At 42.3% G+C, this 24,066-nt stretch overlaps 1 protein-coding gene across 9 annotated transcripts in view; it reads left to right on the top strand.

Annotated features, from left to right (window-relative positions):
- The window catches only part of FYN (FYN proto-oncogene, Src family tyrosine kinase), a 139,764-nt gene that overhangs the window by 63,658 nt on the left and 52,040 nt on the right, over positions 1-24,066 (top strand). For 6 of the 9 annotated variants that reach the window (XM_069805065.1, XM_069805062.1, XM_069805070.1 and 3 more), the window contains one exon: positions 20,929-21,063. The exons of the other annotated variants lie outside the window; for them this stretch is intronic. The gene's annotated coding sequence lies outside the window, so the exon portion shown is untranslated. The remainder of the gene's footprint in view (positions 1-20,928; positions 21,064-24,066) is intronic. 9 annotated transcript variants of the gene reach the window in all.

Here is a 24,066-nt window from a genome sequence, read left to right on the forward strand (position 1 = left end):
GTAAACCTGATCTGCATCTTCCTGTGCCAGGTGTGCCACTGTGTGCTTGTCCTCTTCCTATAGATATCCTCTTTCCAGGAAAGCTGTGAATACTTCAAACACAGGCCTTGAAGCTGAATGTATACCTCAGGGTCTGGAAGTCCACTGCTCTTTTCACTCTGAATTTAGGCAGGGTTACCTCCCCAAGTTCAGGGCTTTTTGATGTTTCAGCTGAAATCTTGAGACGCTGTGCTTCTCTCTGCACACTTCTCTGTAGATTAGAAGCAACTGCACATCTTAAACAATGGTTTCAGCTATTTCTAGTTGCCCAGATATGTCGTGGAAATTTTGGATTTCAGCTGCTTAGACACTCATCTGGTATTTTGTTTTGTTTTTTTCCCATTAAGGACGGTCAGATTTTTTTCCTGGTTTAAACAAAAAATTAGCAGGTAGTGACTGCTTTGATTTTAAAAAATTATATAAAAACAAATTTTCAGTGTCTTTATACATATTAAATTTGTTTGCCTTTAGAAAGATTGTGATGCCCTCAGCATTCCTGGGTGTCCAATTTGTATGATACAATTATTTACGTCCTTGATGTCTACCAGAAATGCTATTGAATTTCTCTTGGTGATTCTTCACACTTGTCAGGTTTCTGACATAAAGTATTATAGAGCAACTATGTATTATCTGCAAAGAGCTTGGAATATGTGCTCTCACTGCAAAAATAACCTGCTGTAACTTTCGCTTTATTACCTGTATTCTGCCATGCCCACAAGAGGCTTTGCCAGAATCATTAGCTGTTCTCTGTAATTAGGGCTGACCTGGTGCATTTTGGTCCTATTTCTAATAGCTTTTAGTTTTCCAGAGTCATTAATTTGGTCACTGATGCACCTCATAATGTGCTTCTGTTGCGTATCTTCATTATCTCTTCCTACGGGGTGAAGATTATCATCCATCCTTAGGAAGGAAAGTATGTGGAAATGTTTGAGCATTTTAAAATATCTTGGGGTTTACCAAGATTTGCTATGCTATGCTTATAATTCCTTCAATTTAGTCTGTTTCTTTTCTTCCAGTCTAGTCTGTGTGAAAGATGTGCATGTTGGTGCCACTGGGTGTGGTAAATGTGAAATCTGGTCCATAAGATTTCTAAGGAATGCGGCATGTCCCCTGCCCAGAACCACATGTCTCCAGTCCTGACCAGATTGGATTTACTCTTCTTTCTTAAGAGATGTGAAGCATTGTTATACTTGTGTTCAGTTTATTAAATCAGATAACCCTACACAGGGAGGTTACGTTCCAGTCTCCTGCAGAAGAGATCTTTGTGTCTCAGTCTCTGTTGTTTTCCCAAGTGTTTTCCTACATCTCCCTGGTAATCCATTTAGTATAGCTTTTATTTTTTTTCTTTTTTTTTTCCCTGAGGTAGAGGTGATCCAGTTGTCGGAATAGCTCCAAAAGAGGGCTGGTCTGTGGGCCATCCGTCTGGATGTCCCTCTTGCTGTAGCCACTGGAGAAGAAATGGGGAAGGAGAGTTAGGACAGCAGATGGAGCAGAGCACTACGTGCAGCTGTACCTCCCAGCTTTCTTAGCTGGTTCAATGGCAGAGATGTTTGCAGTGGATCATGAAGTTACAGCAGCTTGAAGATCCGTGATAGGATTTTGCAAGTGGTAAATTGGTTGTTTTTTTAAATCTAGGTAACAAGCCCTCCAAGTGCTCTGTTGAAAGAAAAGCATTAAATTTGAAAATTCAGATGTTGCTTTAGGGAGTGTTACATCAACTTTGCTCTTTTCTGTATGCCATCGGGGTATTTTTGTCACTGTGCAGTTGATACAGAAACTCCTGTTCCATCCCACTGGCATGTTCTCGTACCTTCTGTTCCCCTCCCTCCCTCCTCTCAAGAGAACTGAATAAAAACATGTATGTGATACACTGCAAGGGCCACTACCATCCAACCCATTATGAGTTCAGATTTAGATACAGAATAGCTTTGCACCTGGTTTCACGTCCAGCTCTGATTATTTAATATTAAAGTGTAAGTGCAGCTTGGAGCAGGCGGGTCCCACCCAGCTGGTAGAGGGATCCTGGGGCGTTGTAGGTGGGATCTCCAGGGAATTTAGTTGCTAGGAAGCATCCTTAGTGAGCTCATGCAAATGGAGATTTTTTTTTTTTTCAGAGGTTAGTAATTTAGTCATGTTTGGGAGTTTTCTGCAGAGATCAAAATACAAAGATTTTCCCTTGGCACCTTGCAAGTTTATGGTCCAAATCACAAAACCTCTTGAGCTGTTCGAGGAGTGACCAGAAGCTTTTAACATGAACAAATCACTCCAGTTTCCCATGTCTTGTTTCAGAATTAGCTTGAAAAAATTTGGCTGAAGTCATGCCAAAAATCCAAAACAGCAACAAAGCAAGGAAGAAAAAAAAATCTCCCAGCAAACATCCAGCATAGAGAATATTGCCAAACTTGGGACTGTTTGTGCCAAGTTTATAATCAGGCAGCAACAGGGTCTTAGTAGGTAATGCTCTCAACCCACAGCTAATGAGCCCTGCAGCGCAGGGAGTGAGGAATGCTGCAGAGAGAGGCAGGGCTCTTACCCGGTGCCTGGTTTGTATGATGTGCTGTGTGTAAAACAGGGATCATACCTGAGATTAAAAAGAATGGAGAGCATGAGTTCTGGGCATGAGATAAGGCCATTTCTGTGGATAAGACTCTTACTAAATAAATATGTGTTGTACTAAATGAATATGTGTTGTAGTGATAAAGACATCTATAGGCAGAGTTTCAGGTGTGTGGATGGATGTAGATTTTCCTGACGTGAGCGTGCTGTATTTTGTAGTACAGCCACAGCACTGCTTTACTTGTAGAGTTTCTTTTATGAAATACAAGGGGAGGGAGGCGGTTAATGTAATTCTCTCGACATTAATTCTGCTTCATCAATACTTCATGAATTTAATAGATTTTAGAGCTACAATCATTTGGGAGATTATTTTATCAGCCAAGCACAGTGGAGGTTGCTGAAAGTAAATGGAGGACAGAATGCATGCATGTGTGATATAGGATGCTGCGGTATCAAGAAGATTTAATTATTATGGGATTTGTTTAGGACATTTCTCTGTGCCTTTTGTAAAACTTTATGTTGGGCACTACATACTTTGCATATAGGCAAGTTATATCTTCAGTAAGAGTTTGGTACGGATCTCTAGGCTCAAGTGTCTGTTTCCACCTCATAGCATAAGCACACTGCTCTAGTTCTTCATCTCTCATTACGTCTCCCTCTCGCTTAAATGCTCATTGGCACGAACATAATGAAACTGCATATAAAAGAGCATGAAGAAGAGGAGAGATCTCATTGCAGATTACCAAAGCTGAATATTTTTGGACATTGAGTTATTTATATTAATCAGTTTGCTAAGCTGAAGATAAAAGAAAGCCTGGGATGCAATCCAGAAAAACCAAGAACAGAAACTAGTGTGAAGATCATGCATTAGTGCGCGTTTCGAGAATGCCTGCAGTGCTATATCACAATACCCCTTTCAAAATAAAAATTAAGATGGGCACTGCTCAGTGGTGGGGGAGATTCCTGCTTGACGTGTTACTCTCCATCAGCTGGGGTGGAAAGCTCTGTCTGGGAGCGCTCTGCATCGTCCTGCAGCAGCCCTGCTAGCAATGGTGAACAGCATTCATGGGCTCTGAGGGGTCCCACACAGCCTCCACTGCTCTAGGGAAATCAGCTCTTCCAAGACACGTTATCAAGGAAATCACTAATGGCAACTTTTAGAAAATATCCAGTGAGCTTAAATTCATGAGAAGTTTGTGTTTATGCTGAAGGTATTACCCTGAAAACCTCAGAGCTAACAGAGGTTTATACAGCCTTCTAATAAACAGTGTTTTGTCCTTGTGACCTTTATGCCTGTTCTCCGCCCACCTATAGGAATATATCCAACATAGGAAGTCTTATTGCTCCTATTGTTTTTAGGGAAGAGAAAATAATAAAAGATTCAACTGTGTAAATGTCATTCCTGCCCAGCCCATTTAGTATTACAAGACAGGGAGAAGTCTGCTTTGAAATTTTCCCTCTGGCAAAAGCTTGAAAAGCCTTGAAGATTGTGTGCATCTTTGATCATGTCATGCAACAGCAGTAGTGAGAAATATAAAATCTACTAGCTCAGTCTGCTTGGGTTTTGAATGCTTTGTTGAGTGCTGAGAATCCTGCCTTTCTAGTCTTACAAGGTGGTATCTAATCCTGTAACAACCTTTCAGACTGTATTGATTTACAGACAGAAGTTTTGCTTTTTTTTTTTTATCAAATTGCATTTCTTACCTTGTATTTTATTTTGTGCAAAAGTCATGATAACGGAAGCAAGTGGCTTTACAGGCAGAAGGGTAAAAATAAAAATAGCATGAGACTTTTTATGTTCTTTGTAAAATTATTAGTTAAAAATATGTGTGGATCTTAGATGTGATCTGAAATGTTAACTACTTTAGTCTCTGGTTAACAAACCCTCCCATTCATGCAGTTAAGATGCTAGAAAGAAGACTCTGTGGAAAGACATAAAATTCTGCTCTATCTATAGAGCAGGATTATCTCCAAATACATCTGTAGACATATAGAAAACATAGAGACTGACAGCTGATAGATGCTGTAGTCTTCTCATTGTTTTCTACCATGGTGATTATGCCAAATGTGTCAAAACACAGAGAAACAAATTTGTATATGAGTGAAGAGGCATTTTTTTGGCTGGGAAGACTATGGAACATGTCACTATTGTTGATAATAGTCAATGGCATACTCCACACAGATGACCAGACAACATGTGCGGTCTACATCCACAGTCCTATTTTTAAGATATCGTTTCTGACCATTTTGGTATCTGCTAAATGCCTTTGCAGGAGCCCAAGATCATTCCATTTGGTTTTTTTAAATGTTTTGCTCTTGAGTTTTGCCCTCTAACTGACTGTAATTACACAGGGAGGCTTAGTGTGAGTCTAACCACCAGCTTTCCTGTATGTCATTAGATGTTGCTGGGGGATTAGCATGCACAGTTGTAAATGACAGTATATATCTTCGTCTTCTTTTTTGGATTAGACTGTTTATAAGCCAAGTGTCTCAGATGAGAGAGAGAGAGAACACTATTCAAAGCTGACAAAGTAGAAGGAAAGCTTGTGTTGAATTAAGGGGCTGCTTGCAGCAGCCTTTTGCTCACCCTGAGGAAGTAAGAGCATGCCAAATATGCAAGCTGCATTGCTAGTGTAAAACAATTTTTGCATGTTGATATTGAAGTATTCATCATTTCTGTGTTAGTGCGGCATGTGCCTTCCACGTGTGTCATCCTCTGCATGTGGTGTAGATGTTATCCAGAAACAGTTATTCTGAGAAACTTGTCTGGTCATGTGTGTGGAGTATGCCATTGACTATTATCAACAATAGCAAATCTTGCATGTAACTGTGGCTCCTGCCTTGCTCTGAGCAGTTTCACATGGCTTATTCTCAGTAAAACATGTAGCACCTTTCATCTAGTATCTCTTGCAGCAGCGTGCAAAAGGACAATGTGTTGCATAGTACGCAGAAAGCAGCCCACCTTGAAGACATTTCAGAAGGTGGATGTTGTGCAGAGCTCTGAGAAGGGAGCTCTGTTTCCAGGCAGAGACACCAAAGCGCTTGAGCTGCTCACTGTGCACAGCCAGGGGTCTTTGGGAAGAGCTCACGCTCAGATAGGTTTTGTTATTTTGCTTTTCCATCCAGTTTAGGTCCCCAAACTTGCATCTGCTTTTACCCATGCTTTTATGCATTTGTGATTTGGGTGAATGTATGTGAGACCTGAGTTTTAAATTTTCAGGAAACACAGACCTGTTACTCTGGCGTTGCAAGACCCCTTTAAGTTTCCAGAAATCAAAAGAAAATTATGTTTTTTCCTTTGAGGCTTATATTTGAGACATCATTGAAAGTCATGTGTATTGCAGGGGACTTCTAATTGCTGTATTAAATACTTGCTTAACATTAAATTGCTTAACACCAAAAGTTTCTGTTGCTGTTATCAAATATATCCCTAGCTGTACTTCTAATTAAAAAATAAAAAATTCCTAAGCTGTGACTTTTAAAAACCTCTTCTCTAAGAAAACTCTTCCTCAATAATATGAGAGACCAGCACCATTCCAGGCCACCATCCTGTTTCAGCAGGAGCTGTAAGAGTGCTGCCATGTGAATTTTTGTGTCAAATTATCTCTGCTGCCTTGCTTCCACTGTAAAAAGCAATCCTCATGGTATTTTTTCCCCAGAATATTTTTCCTCTTTTTGAAGCTACCCATGAATATAGTCAATGTCTTGCTATCTTCTTTATCTTTCAGATCTCTTATGTCTGGGATAAGTTCCAGGAGCTTTATGGTGTAGCTTTAGGCTCCTCTGGGTTGGAGATGCTTCTACTTGTCACCCAGACAAGAACTTGCCTTATTATTTAAAACAAGAAAAGAAAAAAAAGACAGACAAAAAAATGCAACAAAACGTAGAAAACCCTTTTTAGTTCCATGGTAAAGGAGGAAGACACCCTAGGCATAGCTGGCAATTAGTTGTATAGTTTCTTCGGGTTGATAACCAGCTCTGGTAGAAATCTGTTCTTTGATGGACAGTTCTCTAATGATATTGGACAGGGAAAGCAGAAAATTTAATATGCTCTGCAAGTCAGGGTTGGTTGAAGCACTGGAAAACTGTGAAAGTCTGAGAGAAATCCCCTTGGAGCTTGCTTTGTCGGCTCATCACTTGCCCTTTCTTGTATTTAACCAGTCTGAGTTCAGGTCATGTGTCCTAGACTCGTCTGTGTCAGTAGAGTGGGGGAGTGTGAAGGGAGCTTTTTTTTTTTTCCCTTTTTTTTTTTAAACCCAGAACACATGAGCAAAATAGCAGGCGTTACACAAGTTGAAATTATGGCAGTCCACGCAAAGTGTCGAAGTAGCTGTTGGTAACGATGCCATCAGAAATCTGTTCTTGGTCAGTTTGGCAAGACATAAACTAGCAAGTGACTCGCCAAAGGTACTTCTGTGGTTATTCGGCAGGTAATGACAATTTTACTGTGTTAACAAGCTTGACTGTAGCTTAACATGTCCAGCAACCTCCACTTAAACTTTCTGCAACTTACAGAAGTAATTCCTTCTGATGTTGCATGCTGTTTTCCTGCAAGGGTCTGGAAATATCTAAGCCATCCCAATCCATTCGTTAAATTTTATAGGTATTCCTCATCTTATGATTAAACAAAAGCTTGAAAAATAAGATTCTTCAATGGAGCCCAGTTAAATCTTTTGCAAAGGCTGTTAAAAGTGTCAGATATGGCTTGCAAATAGCACACCCTGACACTGCAGATTATTTAAATCTGTATGACATCATCAGTGGATAATTTACAAACCCCACTTATTATGTAAATGTGTTCAGTAACCAGTAGAAGGCTTATGTATGTAAGAAATCATACTTTTGTGCGCTGTAAGTCACCTTACCTGCATTATGTTTGTTCTGGGTGGAAGACAGTGTCTGACTGTGACTGGGAGCCTCTCCAGGGAGCTCATCCTCAAATTGCCACCGCTGTGATTTACAGGAATGAAGCTTCTTGAACCTTTTGGAGCTTCCTGCTTCTTTGTTGTTTTTTTCAGGTCTAACGTGTAATTTTAGTTACTTCTTAGCAATTAGATTAGGCACAGGCAGTTTCCTTGTAAGATTGCCTGAGCAGGTCCTTTGGTAAACTGTAATAACCCTGTTGTGGCTCAGCAGCATTTAGCAGGATAATTAAACTGGACTTCAGCACCGCAAACAGGTACGCAGCTAAACACCACAGATCTGCTCAGGTGCTTGGTTAAGTTTCTATATACATAGGCTCTGTCACAGCCATATATGTCTTCTAGTTATGCTTTCTGCTGCAAGCTACACATCATTTGCTCTGGAAAATCATGTTTTAAGTACATTGAATGATAAAGCACTTGTATCTCTTATCCCACAAATATGCCAACATTAGATGGATTCACATTGATTTGTGCTACGTCTTTCTTAGCTGGTTTTTTTTAAACTATTTTAATCCCTGAACATTCAGGGGGTTTAAGATAGAGGAAAGAGAACAGTTAAAGATTTCACACAAATCAAGAATCACCTTTGTGAGGATCCTTCCAAATAAGCCTGAGAACTCTACAGAACCGATGATTACTTTTTCATGCAGGGTCCATATTGATTTTGTGCTGCATGACCCAACCTGCTAGGTCTTTGTGCAAAAGAAACCATGCTAACCTCCTGCCCCTTCCCCTGGCAACCTCATCGCTTTCCGACCGCCTGTGTCTGGTGCCCCTGCAGCTATCTCCATAAACACAAATGCACCTTCCAACATCATTTCTCAAGCTTTTGCCTCCTCATTTCGTAGAGCACAGAGAAAGCAGTGTCCCCGTCCACGCACAGACATAGCATTACATTTCCAACCAATAGTCTGACTGCTAAAAAAATACCCATGGGTAATTAGTACTGTGTATGTAGTTAATCAATTTAAAATTAAATGCCACTGGCACTGGCAAAAGGTTGTACTATGTTTTGTTACAGCTTTGAAAAAAAATCTGTTTTAGTGAAAGCTGTCTCTGAGAAGGGATATTGGTTCTTTGTGTGCTGCCCACGACAAAAGAAAAGCCGGGGGTACAGTTTTCACAAGGGTGCTGTAAATTTTATTGTCATGTTTTCATGGGGTATCCATGTTGATTTTAAGAAAGCAACCCTTCAATGTGAGGAGGTGGGTGTATGTTATGCACAGCAAAAGGAGCCAGTGTGCCAGCGGTCTTGTGGGTGAGATAGGAACCTCATCTCTGGCTTCCTAGTCCATCATCCTCATCATTAGACAATTCTGGCTCCTAGGCAGACAGATTACTTCATATTTTCATTCATTAATGATTTATCAGACAGCTCCTCCCCTAAAGGCTCATCTCCTCAGTTATATTCACAGCCCACACGCAACCAGCACCATGTAGCTGCCAGCTGGCACTCTGGCATCAGGAGTGCAAGCTGCCAGCCCTTTCTGCACCTCCTGCTGCCCCCTCCTCACCTCCCTTCCCGGCTGCTCCGCTCACCTGCCCGCTCCTCGGTGCCTTAGATTGCACCAAAGCCATCAAATCTCCATGTGTCCTGTTCTCCTATCCCATCTCTCCGTTCTGATTGCTTAACGTGCTTTTAATAACTATATTAAAAAAAAAAAAAGATGCGACCCCACTTGTAACACGGCAGTACTTGTGTTTTTATTATGGAAATAGTGGCCTCTCAAAGCACAGCACGTTTTGGTGTGAGGGTGTGCTCAGTGGTGACTTAAATTTTAGTTCCAGACAGAATTCGTAGAGAAGAGGGAGTGCTGGGGAGAAAATGAGCAAGCTGTGTCTATGAGCAGGAAGGTGTGGGTTGGCTTCAGTTTCAGGTTTTGCTATCAGGTGTTTGGCACAACAGCTCTTTTGAAAGCCTTCTCCAGCTGCCTGTGTGAGAGAGTGATTTTTATCACATTGCTACAGATTAACTCTGTTCTTGTTCTCTGTTCTGCTCCCAGAAATCAGGCATGCTCCTAGGTCTGGGAAAGGGAGTCCAAATGAAATCTCATGATGAAAGGGGAAAAACGCAGAACCGTTTACCACTCTCCAACTTGTCCAATGCAGGCGGGTTGTGACCCAGAACAACAGGGGAACAAGGGCTGCAGGACAGGAGGAAAAATGTATACACTAGGAGAAAAGGGATAAATGAAACTCCCTTGAGTCATTTATACATGAATGTGTAACTCTGGAGAGCTTAATGTACCCTTGGTAAGCGGTGACTGGTAACTAATTTTCTCTCTTCCCTCTCCCACACCCTCCCAGCGTCTTCAGAAAGGACACATGACAGGGATAGTAAATCTCATTATTTTAACAGGCTACAATGGAAATTATGGATTAAAGGTGCTATGGATGCCTCAGTAGAGAGAAACTGGCTGTTCCTAGGATGCCTAAAATATATTTTCACTTGCACTGTTTTTGAGAATTTTCTGAATTATTTAGGCCCCTCCACGTACCCCTTTGGCACAACATTTTAAAGTAAACCAGTGTTAAAGGCACCAGGGTTTGATCGAGTGGCCTCGTTGCTCCTACCGCTTGAGGACAGCCAGAGCCTGACACTGAGCGAGCTCAAGCTTTGGGGGAAGTCTGGATCTAAATCCAGACTGGATTATCTTTATTCTGGGTCTCTGAGCTGGAGCTTTGCGCTGCTGTTTGAAGGAGAGAGCTAGAAGGAGAAAGGGAGTTCAGGCTGACACGCATAATGGTGTCGTCGTTCTGTTGTACACCACAAGACTAATAAATTTGGATGCCTTTGGCTTTGGAGGGGAGAGAGGCAGGTGAGAACAGTAGGTGCTTGTGTGCTTTGGGCGGCCAGGTCTCTGGAAAACCAGTGTCAGCTCTGAGGGAGTAGGAACTTTGGTGCTCCTCCGTGCCCTCCTTGTTGCAGCCAAGGCAGGTTTCAGGGCTCCCATGGGGGTGAGTGGGAGGCCGTGGCAGGGCTGTGCTCACGCAGGCTGAGAAAAGAGGTCATTGTACGGTGACTCAGGTCAGAATAGGGGGGAAACCAAGAAAAAACAAGTAACTTATTTCAAGGGGTAGTTTGTGAGCAGAACAGGGACTTGGGACATGGGTCTTGCAGGTCCCAGACCAAGGAGAGAGCCCAACAGTTGCTGCAAGACTGGGGCATCCCAGAACCGTGGATGAGAACAGCAACTGAGCTGGATAAAGAACTTCCATGCGTCAAAACTTCTTCCAGGTCTCTCAGTAAAACCTGTCAAACCTGGCACATGACTGTCAACAGAACTAAGGGCCTGTTTGCCTGGGAGTTTGCCATCAGTAAAGCCAAGTGTAAATTTACAGCACCCAACTACTTCGTAACAGTGCCCTGTATACAGAGTATGTTACCTCGCACATATCATGCATTAAATGTGCAAGAAGTTGCTGTAGCACAAGGAGCGTGCACTGAATTTCCACCTAGTGCTAACTGCCTGTGGTAAACCACAGTTTACCAAGCAGTCGTTCAGTTTTTCTTGCATCCCGTCTCTCAGCTTTACCACTTGGATTAGAGCACAGGTTCTAAAAAAGCAGGAATTTGAACCACACTATTTCCCTGCAAAATGTGTGCCATGCTGTTGTTACATGACTGAATTGTTGCATTTGTCTCTAGTTTCTAAAAGGAGGATTTTAGTAAGTACAGCAGGTCTACATATGACCTGGAAGAACCACAGATCACTAGGGTTAGAGAGGGGCTCTGGAGATCATCTACTCCAACCCTCTGCTCAAAGCAGGGTCAACTTAAAGTTGGTATCTCAGAGTCATGTCCAGCTGGGGGTTGAGTATCTCCAGCAATGGAGACTCCACAGCCTCTCTGGGCAAGCTGTGCCAGCGCTCAACACCCTCACAGTAGAAAAGGTTTTTTTCTTATGTTTAAACAGCATTTCCTGTATTTTAATTTGTGCCCATTGCCTGTCACTGGGCACCACTGAGAGGTCTTGCCTCGTCTGCTTTGCTGCCTTCCATGAGGTATTTATACACATTAATAAGATCCTCCTGAGCATTCTCTTCCCCAAGCTGAAAAGTCCCAGCTCTCTCACCCTTCTCTCATAGGAGGGATGCTCCAAACTCTTCACCATCTTTGTGGCCCTTTGCTGGATCCACTTAAATAAGTCCATGTCTCCTCTGTACTGGGGAGCCCCAAATTGAATCCAGCACTCCAGACGTGTCTTACCAGTGCTGAGTAAAGGGGAAGGATCACCTTCCTGAACCTGCTGGAAGTGCTGTTTCTAATGCAGGCCAGGATGCTGATGGCCACCTTTGCCATGAGGGAGCATTGCTGGCTCATGTTCAATCTGGGAAGACCCAGATTTTCTCCTGCAAAGCTGCTTTCTAGCTGGTCAGCCCTCAGCACATATCCCCAGCATGGGGTTATTCCTGGCCAAGCGCAGGATTTTGCGTTTCCCGTTAGTGAACTTCATGAGGTTCCTGTTGACTCATTTCTCCAGGCTGTCAAGGTACCTGTGAATGGCAGCACAGCCATCTGGGATACCAACCACTCTTCCCAAACCTTCTGAGGATGCACTCTCTGCCATCATGTAGATCACTAATGAAGAGGTTAAACAGTATTAGCCCCACTATTGACTTCTGTATCAGCAGCAGGCCCCTTTTGCTACTGACATACCTGTGGAAACCCTTCTTGCTGCTTTTGACAGCCCTCACTGGATTCAACTCCAGGTGGGCTTTGGCTTTCAAAACCCTATCTGACCCTGCTTCCACCTCTTGTGCACTTCCATTTCATGTTCAAGTTTAGTCAGGCACTCCTTGTTCATCCATGTGGGCCTCCTGCTGCCTCTGCTTGACTCCCTGCATATTGAGATGGACCTTTCTGGAGCTCATAGGAGGTGATCCTTGAAAATCAACCAGCTTTCCTGGACCCCTTTTTTTTCTAGGGCTATATCCCACAGGATTCTTCTAAGCAGATCCCCGAAGAGGCCAAAGTCTGCTCTTTGTAAGGGTTGTGATCCGGCTTTTTGGAAAAAAAGACCATCCACCATCTCATGGTCAGTATAGCCCTTGCTGCCCCTGACCTGCACATCTCCTGATCCTTGTTTGTAACTGTAAGGTGCAGCACAGCATTTCCCATTGTCGGCTCAGTCACCTGTGTTAGGACATTATCATCAGTGCACTTCAGGAATCTCCCAGATTACTTGAGCCCTGCTGATTCAGGTTGGCATTTTCAGCCTTTTCTCACATTTAATATATCTGTGGCTGCTATTCCTTTGTGCAAACTGTTCGGTCGTTTTACATGATTAAACTTTCGAACCCCATCCTGAAATTATGTCCTGTGGAAAGCGGTTTGCAAAAGAAGGCTAAGTAAGTGAGGCCTGTACCAAAATGAAACATGTAACCCACCTAACATGTTGGTTTTTATTTCCTCCCCTTTTCTCACGCTTAAATGTAAAATAAGCATTATACTGTAGGAACCAGGCAAAGGCTAATTTCCCTCATTTGAATGTGAAAAGGAGCCCACATCCTTCCTGTGCCCTGCAAAGAATGCAAAAAAGACTTTACAGAGAAAACAGATGTACTAATATGTATCACTTGTTGGGGGTAGGGGGAATCCAGGGTGCTGCCATTAAAGCAATGCTGAACTTGCAAGAAAACAAAAGCACAGCATACACAATATAGTGCTGGGAAGTTGACAAAGTTGGGACTGTTTTCTTTTGCTTGCATTTATGCTCCTGGCATCTGAAAAACTGCTCTGAAAAAATATATACAAAAGAAAACATGTAGCCTCATTTTTCACACTGAAGAAAACCTTAACTGAAGATGGTTAAGTGCCCAAATACGAACAAAAAGCAGAAGGGCAGCCCAGCCTTAGGGAAATCTTCTACATTTCAGAGTCAATATTGCCTTGCCAGAAGAGTACACTACTGACATCATAAACAAAACAAACATAACTTTTTGAAGTATCCCTTGATTTTATTTATATTTTTAACTCCCCTACCTCTCTAACACATAAATATGAAAGAGTTCGTCCTGTCATCTCACAAAAAAAGCAGGATATAGTGGGGAGGGGTTTAATGGTTTTTAATGGTTCTCTATCTTCCCTGCTAGAACAGCATGGAAGATAGAGAGCAAATGAACTCTGGATGTTATTTCTACAGCTATGCAATCCAGTTCAGAGTACTGTCCTCTCCTGACCCATCTGTTTATCCCTTCCCAAGAACTTCGGCAATGAGCAGTCAGCACTGACCAGTCAGCTTGCATATCCGCTAGTGCTCAAAACTACCCAAATTTGGCAACCTGCCTGATACAGATTTGGCTCTGTAGTTGTATAGAGTCTCTTGCCAGCTTTTAGCTTGCAGACAGGAGGCAGTTGCATGTGGCCATTTATAATTTTTTATATACATGTATTGTTAGTCACAGTAATAAATAGGATAAGTATAAGAGAATACTTGAAAGTTTCCTCTTAAAAGGCTAACTCAGACTTCCTAAATTAAAAACTGGTTTTGCAAAAGCAGAGAAATGAAGCATAGCAGTCAGGTTTCTTTGTTCAGCAGTGGTAGCTGGGTAACATCCAAGGATGGGTGCAGTGCTTCATGAAGGTGTTGTGCGGTTTCCCTAAATGCAGCACAATGGCCATTTTCTTACAGCCTGCAATACTAAGGTTCAGGACCACAACAAAGACCCTTCAAAACTGGCGCTTCCTGCTTGATGTACTGTTTGCATCTTTGGGAAGTGTTCTTAATTCACAGGAGTTTTGAAACTATGGCATTGACACAAAAATACCCAGCCATGGATAAGACAAGCTCAATAACCTTGAAAAGAGAAATGTTAAGCCCGCTTACCTAAATCAGTTACATAAATGTGAATGTAGTACAATGGTTTGAGGTGTTTGAATTGCAGTTTAGCTGGAGGCTTGTTTTGTAGGGTCAGGGTAAATAAAATCTTGGCCTTGAACTAGTATCTGTGTTTTGGAACAAACATCTCAATGCAGCACACTGCAGAAGGAAGGAAGCAGAATAGAAACTAGATCATTTTCCTTTCCTTCATTATTTGTTGTAAGTGTAGTTTTCTTACGTATGGAATACACATTTCCTGTTGTAAAAATATTGTAACGGCCTGCAGTAATCAAACAACTGATAACCTACTGTTGCTGAAAACTGGAGTCATATTAAATGAGCATGTTTTAGAGGGAAGTGTTCAAAGCCTGCAGATGATTGGACCTCTTGTGCTATGAAAAGATGGTGGGTGTGAACTACATAATAACTGCTACGATTGTCATAACAGCTGTAGCTTTGCAGTATGGAAGAAATAATAAAGTTTAACTCTTCATACTAATGGCAGTGTAAAGATATGGGTGCATTTGCTTCTTGCTTTTTGTTTTGTATCATCTATGGAATTAGACAAAATCATGTGAGTATCTTATCTTCTCTTTTTTACGTGCCTTAATCCTAGAGTACAGGGGCTTTATTTATCTCTGTCTACGGTAATGCTGGTTTGTAACCCTATTCCACAAGTTGTCTTACAGCATCATTAAGTCCCAGCTGCACTAACTGAACTGTCTCTGTACTGTGGTAACAGCCACAGTGGTGGGAATCCAATTTAATAACAGAATCATCAATCAGATCACCTAGTCCTACACCCCTACCCTGGTCAGGGACATCTTCCACTAGACCAAGTTACTTAAAGCCCCATCCAACATTAAATATTTACAATGATGGGGCATCCACATCTTCTTTAGGCAACCTGTTCCAGTGTCTCATCACACTCATCATAAAAAAATTTCTTCCAATGTCCAATCTAAATACACCCTCTTTCAGTTTAAAAATGTTGCCCCTTGTGCTATAACCACAGGCCCCAGTAAAAAGTCTCTCTCCCATCTTTTTATAAGCCTTCTTCAAATATTGAAAGGTCGCAATAAGGTCTCCCTAGAGCCTTCTCTTCTCCCAGCTGAACAACGCCAACTCTCTCAGCCTGTCTTCATAAGAGAGGTGTTCCAGCCCTCTGATCATTTTGTGGCCCTCCTCTGGAGCTGCTCTAGCAGGTCCAAGGTCTTGTGCTGGGGACCCCAGAACTGGATGCAGTACACCAGGTGGGGTCTCACGAGAACAGAGTAGAGGAGGAGAATTACCTCCCTTGACCTGCTGGCCACGCTTCTTTTTATGCAGCCCAGGATATGATTGACTTTCTGGGCTGCAAGCATACATTGCCAGCTCATGTTCAATTTTTCATGCACCATTGTCCCATCCCCAAGTCCTTCTCTGCAGGGCTGCTCTCAATCCCTTCATCCCTCTGTCTGTGCAGATACTGGTGATTGCCCCGACCCAGGGGCAGGACCTTGCACTTCATAGAATCATAGAATCATTTAGGTTGGAAAAGACCTTCAAGATCATCAAGTCCAACCATCACCCATGCCCACTAAACCATGTTCTGAAGTGCCTTGTCTGCGTGCTTTTTTAATACCTCCAGGGGTGTTGACTCAACCACTTGGCCTTGTTGAACCTCGTGAGGTTCACAGGGGTCCACTCCTCAAGCCTGTCAAAGTCCCTGTGGATGGCATCCCTTCTCTCAAGTGGACCAGCTGCACCGCTCAGCTTGGTGTCATCTGCAGACTTGGTAAGGGTGCACTCAATCCCACTGTCTATGTCATTAATAAAGATATTGAACAGTACCAGTCCCAATATGGACCCCTGAGGGACACCACTTGTTACTGATCTCCATTTGGACATTGAGCCATTGACTGCAACTCTTTGGATATATGGCCATCCAGCCAATTCCTTATCCATCGAATAGCCCATCCATCAAATCCATATGTCTCTAATTTAGAGACAAAGATGTTGTATAGGACTGTATCAAAGACCTTACAGAACTTGTGATAGATAGTAAACTTTTTATTTTGGTTAAAGGCTTCTTCTCATTCCTAGTATCAGAAAAATGTTTCAACCATACTTTTGCATCTTGACAAATGCTTTAAAAAAATATAACATGACAGCATGAGAAATTCAAGGAATTCCTTAGGAAGTTCAGTGGTATTTTTGATCAGCCTTTGTCCTCTGACTCTCTAGAGCCATGACCCCAAAGTTTTCTTTCTGGAAGATTCCGCAAGGAGCGGGACACCACGTGCTCCAGGGACTAAAGTGTTTGATAATTCCTGATGATTGGTGGTCTTAAAACTCTTATTCCCTGAACATCACAACGTTTACGCAGGTCCCCACATAGCTGAAAAGGTCCTGCAGCCTCTGATGGTCAGCCAAACTGTGGACCACACTTTGTGGTCACATTTTGGGAGCAGGTCACATAAAGGGTGGGAGATGAAGGACAAAAGTCTTTTTTTTTCCTTTGTGTAGGGTGGTTTGATGTTCTAGGTCAAGTAGTTTCAGTGGCTGTAACACATGATCACTCTTCTCTCAGAGACCATGATTCTTATGGACACTAAAAGTGGTAATTTTTATCTTTCTCTTCATTGTGGTCAGATAGCAGATGTGGACTTATTGTAGTAGAGTGACCCACACAAGTAGCTGCTGAAAAGGGAAGTGAGAATCCATTTCTTCACAAGACTTTCTCTTCTTGGAAGCACTCTAGGCACACAGAAGGGGGAAGCCTTGAGGATCTTGTCTGGTTTTTGCATGATACCATTACAGACAACCTGTCTGCATGGGCTGATGGGGAGCTGGGGGAATGGAAGAAAAGGAAAGTTGTGAGTAGCAGAGGTGGAAGCCTTTCTTAGGAGAGGAGATAAAAGAGGGAGGAGGGAATAAGCTTGGGATCTGTTTCTTCATTCTGTTTTCATTGTATAAAATTGAGGGATGAGACACATTCAACACTGGTATTTTCCCTTATGAGTTCTGAAAAACTCTACCATTGATGTATGGTTTTTTCTCTTCTCCTTTAATATAGAAGTTATTTCAGGAGCAACAGCAACCAGGTAGAGAAGAAAATCTTTAGTTTAATCTTTTATTTTCAAGATAGTAATTGTGGCTTCCTTGATATGTTTTCCTACCATAATTCATCTTTCCCTTGGAAAAAATATCCCCAGTTTCTATTCTTGCAGTCCCTGTCAGTGTTGCCTCAATGTTCTCTGATATCGAACTATGCAACCTCAGAGCTGCTAAAGCTTGAGCATTTAAATGAGTGGCAAGGCAGGAAAGTTTCATCCTGACAATCATATTGAAAGCAGGTCCATGTAAACCCCTAAATGTTAGAAGAGTAGGAGAGAAGGAAGAAGAGCAGCATGCTTTAGGGTGAGGGTACTATGTTAGGAACCCTGTTGAAAGTACTATGACCATGAAGGACTGAATTACACAGTTCGTGGGGTTTTAGATTAATATCCTCTATGGAACAGATGTTTCATGCCTTTTATGTGCAAAGATCCAATTATATATACAAGTCAGGTAAATTTAAGTTATAAATGAAATGCTGTGTATACATCCAAATGATACTTTAGAAACATCTTGGTTGTCCCTTTCTTAGACAGCATGTAATAGTTTTGCTGCTGAGAGGTAAGCATGTGTTTGGCTAGGGTTTGGGTTGTGCTTTGTTTTCTCTTGCTTTTTTCTTCAGTGAGGAAAGGAGATTGGGTAAAACTCTTTTCTGGTCTCTGTTGACATCAGCACATTCGATCTGCCTGCGTCCAAAAGAATTATGTCAAAGCAATTGCCTGCATTTGTTTCTTAGCGTGTTCTCCAGCAGCAGTGTCGCTTGAGGGTCAAACTGGAATACATTAAACTGGAATTGGGGCAGAAACTGCAGCCAGCCTCAGGTCAATGATGCCTCTTGAGATTTGTGAAAGTGACACTTCTGGGGTTCATTGCATTAACTTCCATAGCATTTCTGCATCTGGTCTGGCTGACTTACAAAGGCAGATGGGGTGGTTAGTCTCACGTTCTCCCATTTAATTCTTTCTTTGTGTGTCTGGAGTAAAAGGACGAGCCTCGCATCTGACTTATTTCTTAGTACTTCAAAAAAGATTTTTTAAATCCATGTATTAAAGCTGTTTGCTTCTATGTAGTTTCTATCACTTATGTTTAGGGAGATAACCGCAGTTACTTCATTTGTAAAAATAAATTTGTGGATTCTAGCCTATGTGATCTTTGTAATGGTACATCTTTTGACATAAGCAAGCCTTTACAAGGCTTAAAAACACAGTTGCATACATGTTTAACAGAATATCCTAATCCTGTAGGGTATAGCTGGGGTTGTGCCAAAGGAAGAGCGAGAAAAATGCATCAAGGAGGACAGAAAGTATTAAGATGCAAAAATGCACAATTCAAACTGTACTTTAGCAGGCTCTGATTCATCTTCTCTTAGTAGCTCTGAAACCTTGCTTTTGATCAGCTTTCCCAAAACTCTTGCTCTTCTAGTGACTAAGGAGTTGCCGCTCACTGTTTTGAGTCTTGAGATCTGTTGATAGGAATACCAGGTATAGCAGAGACCAGGTGGTGGGGTGTGTGTGAATGCATGTGCACATATATATACACACACTTGGACAGGCCTTTTTCCTCCCTAAAATTTTCACAAGATTTCTTGCTTTAGTTCACTTGCAGAAGTTTTGTACTACAGTAGTTTACTTAAGATGGGATGTTTCTTTTATGTTTGTAACATAGCACCAAGATTTTACTATGCTATGTATGCTGTGTTTTAGCAGATATCACTTAATGAAAGTGATGGAAAGTTTGAAAAACACATTTTTTCCCACCTGTTGAACAGAAAAATATCTGTAGAATCATAATTGCATATAATTAAATGTTTGTATGAAATAATGCCTTCTAAATCTTTGGAGTGGCATATGTGAACCAATGCTGAGCTCAAGTAATTGAGATTATTTTATCTGTTTTATTTGCAGAATTTACACTGCAGCATTCAGTCATAAGTGCGTTCATTCCAGAAGCTTAAAATGAGCTGATGCCAGCAACGGGCACAAATCAAACACTCCCCAGCCTTCACCACTCCTGCACATTGACAGGATTAATACTTTCTGGCCAAAGGCCCAGGTTAAGACAGACAGCACGGACAAAAAAGCTTGCACTGTGTCCTTAAAAAAACCACCAAACTTAAATATTGGCAGGCTGTGGGATGAAGAAAATTCAGCAGCCAGGGCACCCCACTGAGCACATGGTCCTTAGGAGCCCACCTGCCAGACCTCACCCTTGGGACGCAGAGCCAAAAGCTTTCTTGGCAGCACCCAGTTCCCTCAGCAGGGTGAGGGGAAGGAGAAAACCTGTGGATATCCCGAGTGAGCTGGGAGGTGCCTGCGGGAGCGGTGCTCACGTCCACCCACCCCGCTTAAAGGCACTAACTCGTTTTCCTGAAGAAGGTAGCTAGTCCATCAGTTCATCCTGAAAGGGTGAAGTTGGGAGAGGAAATATCTGTGAGGTATGGAGGACTCCTTCCCTGAGCCTAATTCTCTGAGGTCACCCTCTGTGGCTAGGAGATCCTGGGATGGAATCCCAGGCAGATCCCTGGGATGAGATCCCAGCAGCAGGTAGCAGATGAAGTGAATTGCTGAAGCAAGGAGTCGCAGATACTCTCTCAGCAGCAAGAGCTGTAATAACCCCCATCAGTTTCCTAAAAGTTGTTTCCTTGGCATCTCAGTATGAGGAGCTTTGCACAGTGAGGTTTTGTGCGGAACCAGGTGCTGGGAATTCAGAGACGGCTGCCTGCACGTCCTGCAGAAGATGGACAGTTGGGTGTCATCCGTACTTAGATGGCACCTCAACCCCAAAAGTTTGGGGTTTCCTCTGGAGATATTTTGTAGGCCATGAGCAGGAAGGCTGCCAGGTTTACTACCCTGAGAGGGGAGGCTGTGTTTCTTAATGGAAACACAAAGCGCTGTCTGATGCAGCGACCACCCGCCTGACCTCCAGCTTTATGCAGGCAGTGGATCTCACCCGAAGGAGCTCCTGCTTCCTGCCTAATAACCCAAGCTGCATGGGCGTGCGTCCTTTTCAGATCAAGCACGGTTATTTTCACAACTTTGCAGAGATGGACAGTACATCACAACCCGTGGTGTAAAGGGTTAATTACTGGTTAATTGCCCATAACAGATCATTGCTGAAAAAGCAAAACAAAATTGCCTGTTCACAATCTGGATTGGATTTAGTTTCCAGTTCCAGTGCGTGTTCCACCTTTGCTAGATTAGAGCCTGCTCTTATCAAATTTATTCCCCATACGAATATTCCTGTACTGTGAACAAAATAACAAAATTCCCTTTAAGCTTTTTGTTTATAGCAAAACCTTCTGCTACCCAGTGTTTTCAGCTCTTTAATCTCTCTCCCCTGAACACTCTCCCAATTTTTCCAACACTTTATTTGAAAACTGGAGCAGCAGAACCTAATACATTATTCACGGAGCAGAGGAATGAGAGCCAAATACAGCATCACCGTAACCTACCTACTCATCTTTTGATTTTCATCTGTTTGTACAGCTGAGGCTCGCATTAGCCCTTTTGGCCACAGCCTTGTGTGGGGAATCTATGCCAAGCTGATTGCCTCCCAGGACCCCCGGTCTCATATTCAGTCTCTGCTTCGGAGGATAGAGTCCTCTCTCTCCCTCTCATCCTGTAAGTACGGCCTGTATTCTTTATTCTAATAAGGTGATTCTGCAGTTGTCCATATTAACACCTAAGCTGGTCTCTCCCATCTTTCTACAGATCCCAGTTGCTCTGTGTCAGGCTTGCCCTTTCGTTGGTTTTTTTTTTTGCTGTCCCCAGTCTTGTATCTAACCACAATGACTTAACTTTAATCCAAGTCACTGATAAGGCTATTAAATAGTAAAGGGATGATCACCAACACCTGTGGAAAACCAATAGGAACCCATCTGTTTGCTAATAAATAGTTTCCCATTTACAGTTACACTTTGGCTTCCTCCATTTATCAACTTTTTAATACATTTAATAAGATTGTGGGCTCAAAAGTGACTTCAGTTTAAAATATGTTTGAGATTTTTGCCTGGCCTCATACAGTGATCCCCACCTATGGAGTCCTGCTCTCCATGTACAGATGGAGACACTCCATACAAGCTTCAAAGCATTCAGTTTCTCCATAAAGATGTTCTACAGAACAAGTCAAATGACTTAAGACTTGTAATACTGTCAGCAACGCTGCCTTCGTCAATTGAACTTGTAATTTTTGCAAGAAATGACATCAGATTAGTTTGACAGGATCTGTTTTCCTTAAAGCCAAGTTGATTGACTTTAATTATAGAGCTTTTTTTTTTTTTTTTTTTTAATATTTTAATTAATTGAGTCCTACGTTGGTTGTTCTATCCTATGCAAAATACTGGAAACTCAGCTAACTGGCCTGTAATTACTTTCTACCCTTCTTAAACAGTGGCCCAACATGAGACTTCCTCCTGCCCCTGCTCCTTCCCCAGGGGCCCAGAACTGCTTTAGAGGCAGCAGTAGCAGCTCCAAGGCTAGCTCTCTAAAACCTTCTGAGACAAGTTTATTTCTAGCAACTAATCTGAAACACCTTGAACTGTGTATCTGCTGCTTAGCGTACCCTCTCCAAGGGCTGCTGTGGTGGGAAGTTATTTCCTCGTCATCATAAACAGATCATCTGGCCTTTTAGCTGTGTGCTAATCAGAAATATTTATTGAATAACTTCTGCCGCTGTCATATTGTTATGAACAATCCTACCACTTTTATTGTTTAGGATTCGTCTTTCATGATCTCTTTAGAAAAACAAAAAATTATATATCTCTGATTCTATCTGCCTTAATTTTTCCTAGTATCTTCTTGTGTCCTCTATACAGTCTTTTTTTATTTTTTAGCTTTTTTTAGCTCTTTTGCCCTTTCCCCCTTCACTTATTGGTTTTGTACATAACATTTTATATGTTTTTTCACTTCCCTGGTAAACCCAGCTGTTGGGGTTTTTTGTTGTGTGTTATTTTTATCTAGCCCAGTCTTCTTTTCATGGTTGTAACACTGTAGGCATTTAGGAAATGTCTTAAACCATTCACAGATGTCAGCAACTTTCTGTACGTTCTGTCTTTAGCCTGATTTGACTCCCATCCACTATAGTTTTGTGAAATTGCCTCTCAGAAAGCACACAGCATGATTTTAATTTACGTATGTATGAAGAGCACATGTTCACATACTGCATAAAATTTTACTAGTCTGGATTTGATCGCAGACGTCAGTTACCTGCACAGAAAGTGTCGGTCCTTTTCAGGCAGTTCAGGTGTATCTACATCGTACAACCAGCGGTAAGTTGTGCTCGTGCCGGCACTGCAGCTCCTGCCTGTGTTTGCCGTCCCTGGCTGGGGCAGGGAGCAAGTCAACAGGTTCTGCTGTGCGTGGCGTGGTAGGGTGACCACTGTGGGGTTTAGCTGTGTGCGGTGGAGTTTAGCTACGTCCCACAAGCTCTTCTTCACGTTGTGGTCATCGTGCTGTGAACTGCTCCTGAATTCTCTGTTCCCTTTGATGCTGCAAGGCCTATATTGTATATGACTCATTTTGCTAATTGGCAAGAGCTTTAGTTCACAGGGTTAGGAAGGCTGATCATTCCTTTCAGTCAGGAGTTAGTAACTTGTCATTAGTAGCCTTTTGGAAAGTACAGGCGTGTTTTAGTGCTAGTGACATAAGGTCTCCAGCATAAATAACACCAGGGGGCTTTTTATACTTGTATATAGGTGTTGAAGAAGCCCATCATCCTGTGCTCTGCAGTGATTCCAATGGTCTGTAACAGATACCAACTAATACCCCACCTTGGGTGTATCTTGATTCATAAATATCCAAGATTACTTACTTCCAAGTCATCAGTCACTCGGACAGACGTCATTTGTGATATGTAGGGCCTGTCAACTCCCCTCTTCCATTTGGACTTCTTAAATTGGCTACAACTGTTTCTTTTAATAGTCTAATAATCTAAATGTAGCTATTATTTTTCAGGAGTATTATTTTGCATTGCTACTCTGCAGGCAGAGGGTTTATCCATTTTTTCAGACGCTTGTAATTGGCATATAGGCATCTGAAAAGGGTCATCTTCTTACAGCCTCTGCTTTGGTTAATGTTGTTCTTTATATCATGGTTTTGTGCTGAACGTGCTTTTGGTTGCTTATTTAACCTGACTCGCCCAGCCAGCCTGGCTTACAGAGTGTGCATTTGTTTGCTGTCAGGGGGTCACTTTCCCTTTACAATATGATCCACAAATCTGACATCTGTCCCCTGTGCTGTTCACCTAGTTGTTAACTTCAGCAGCCTTCAGGTTTTTGTCTTTTTGTGCTAAGAAATGGGGAGGAAGTCCAGACAGGATCTCCAGATCTCCTGAATTGTCGACAGTTGTGTAGTCCACGAAAAGAGTCACCTCCAGTGAAACCATGCCTGTCTGCTCCAGATTACCATCCAGTCCTGCAGTTCTCTTTTGTGTCTTAAATGCAAAGAAACAGAGAAACCTCTGTTGACTGCCTCTTCCTCACGCACCACTCTTTTCATTCTGCTGATGTGGGTGGTTGGAGCCATCCTCAGGGGAACTTTAGGTCCGTGCTTTTCAACTGCTCTTGCTCAGAGAACCAAACTGGGGAGGGCGTGCAGGCAGAGTGAGGGGGAGCTCGAACACCACGA

The sequence above is a fragment of the Haliaeetus albicilla genome, chromosome 17 (genome assembly GCF_947461875.1).
Source record: "Haliaeetus albicilla chromosome 17, bHalAlb1.1, whole genome shotgun sequence".
Classification (NCBI taxonomy): domain Eukaryota; kingdom Metazoa; phylum Chordata; class Aves; order Accipitriformes; family Accipitridae; genus Haliaeetus; species Haliaeetus albicilla.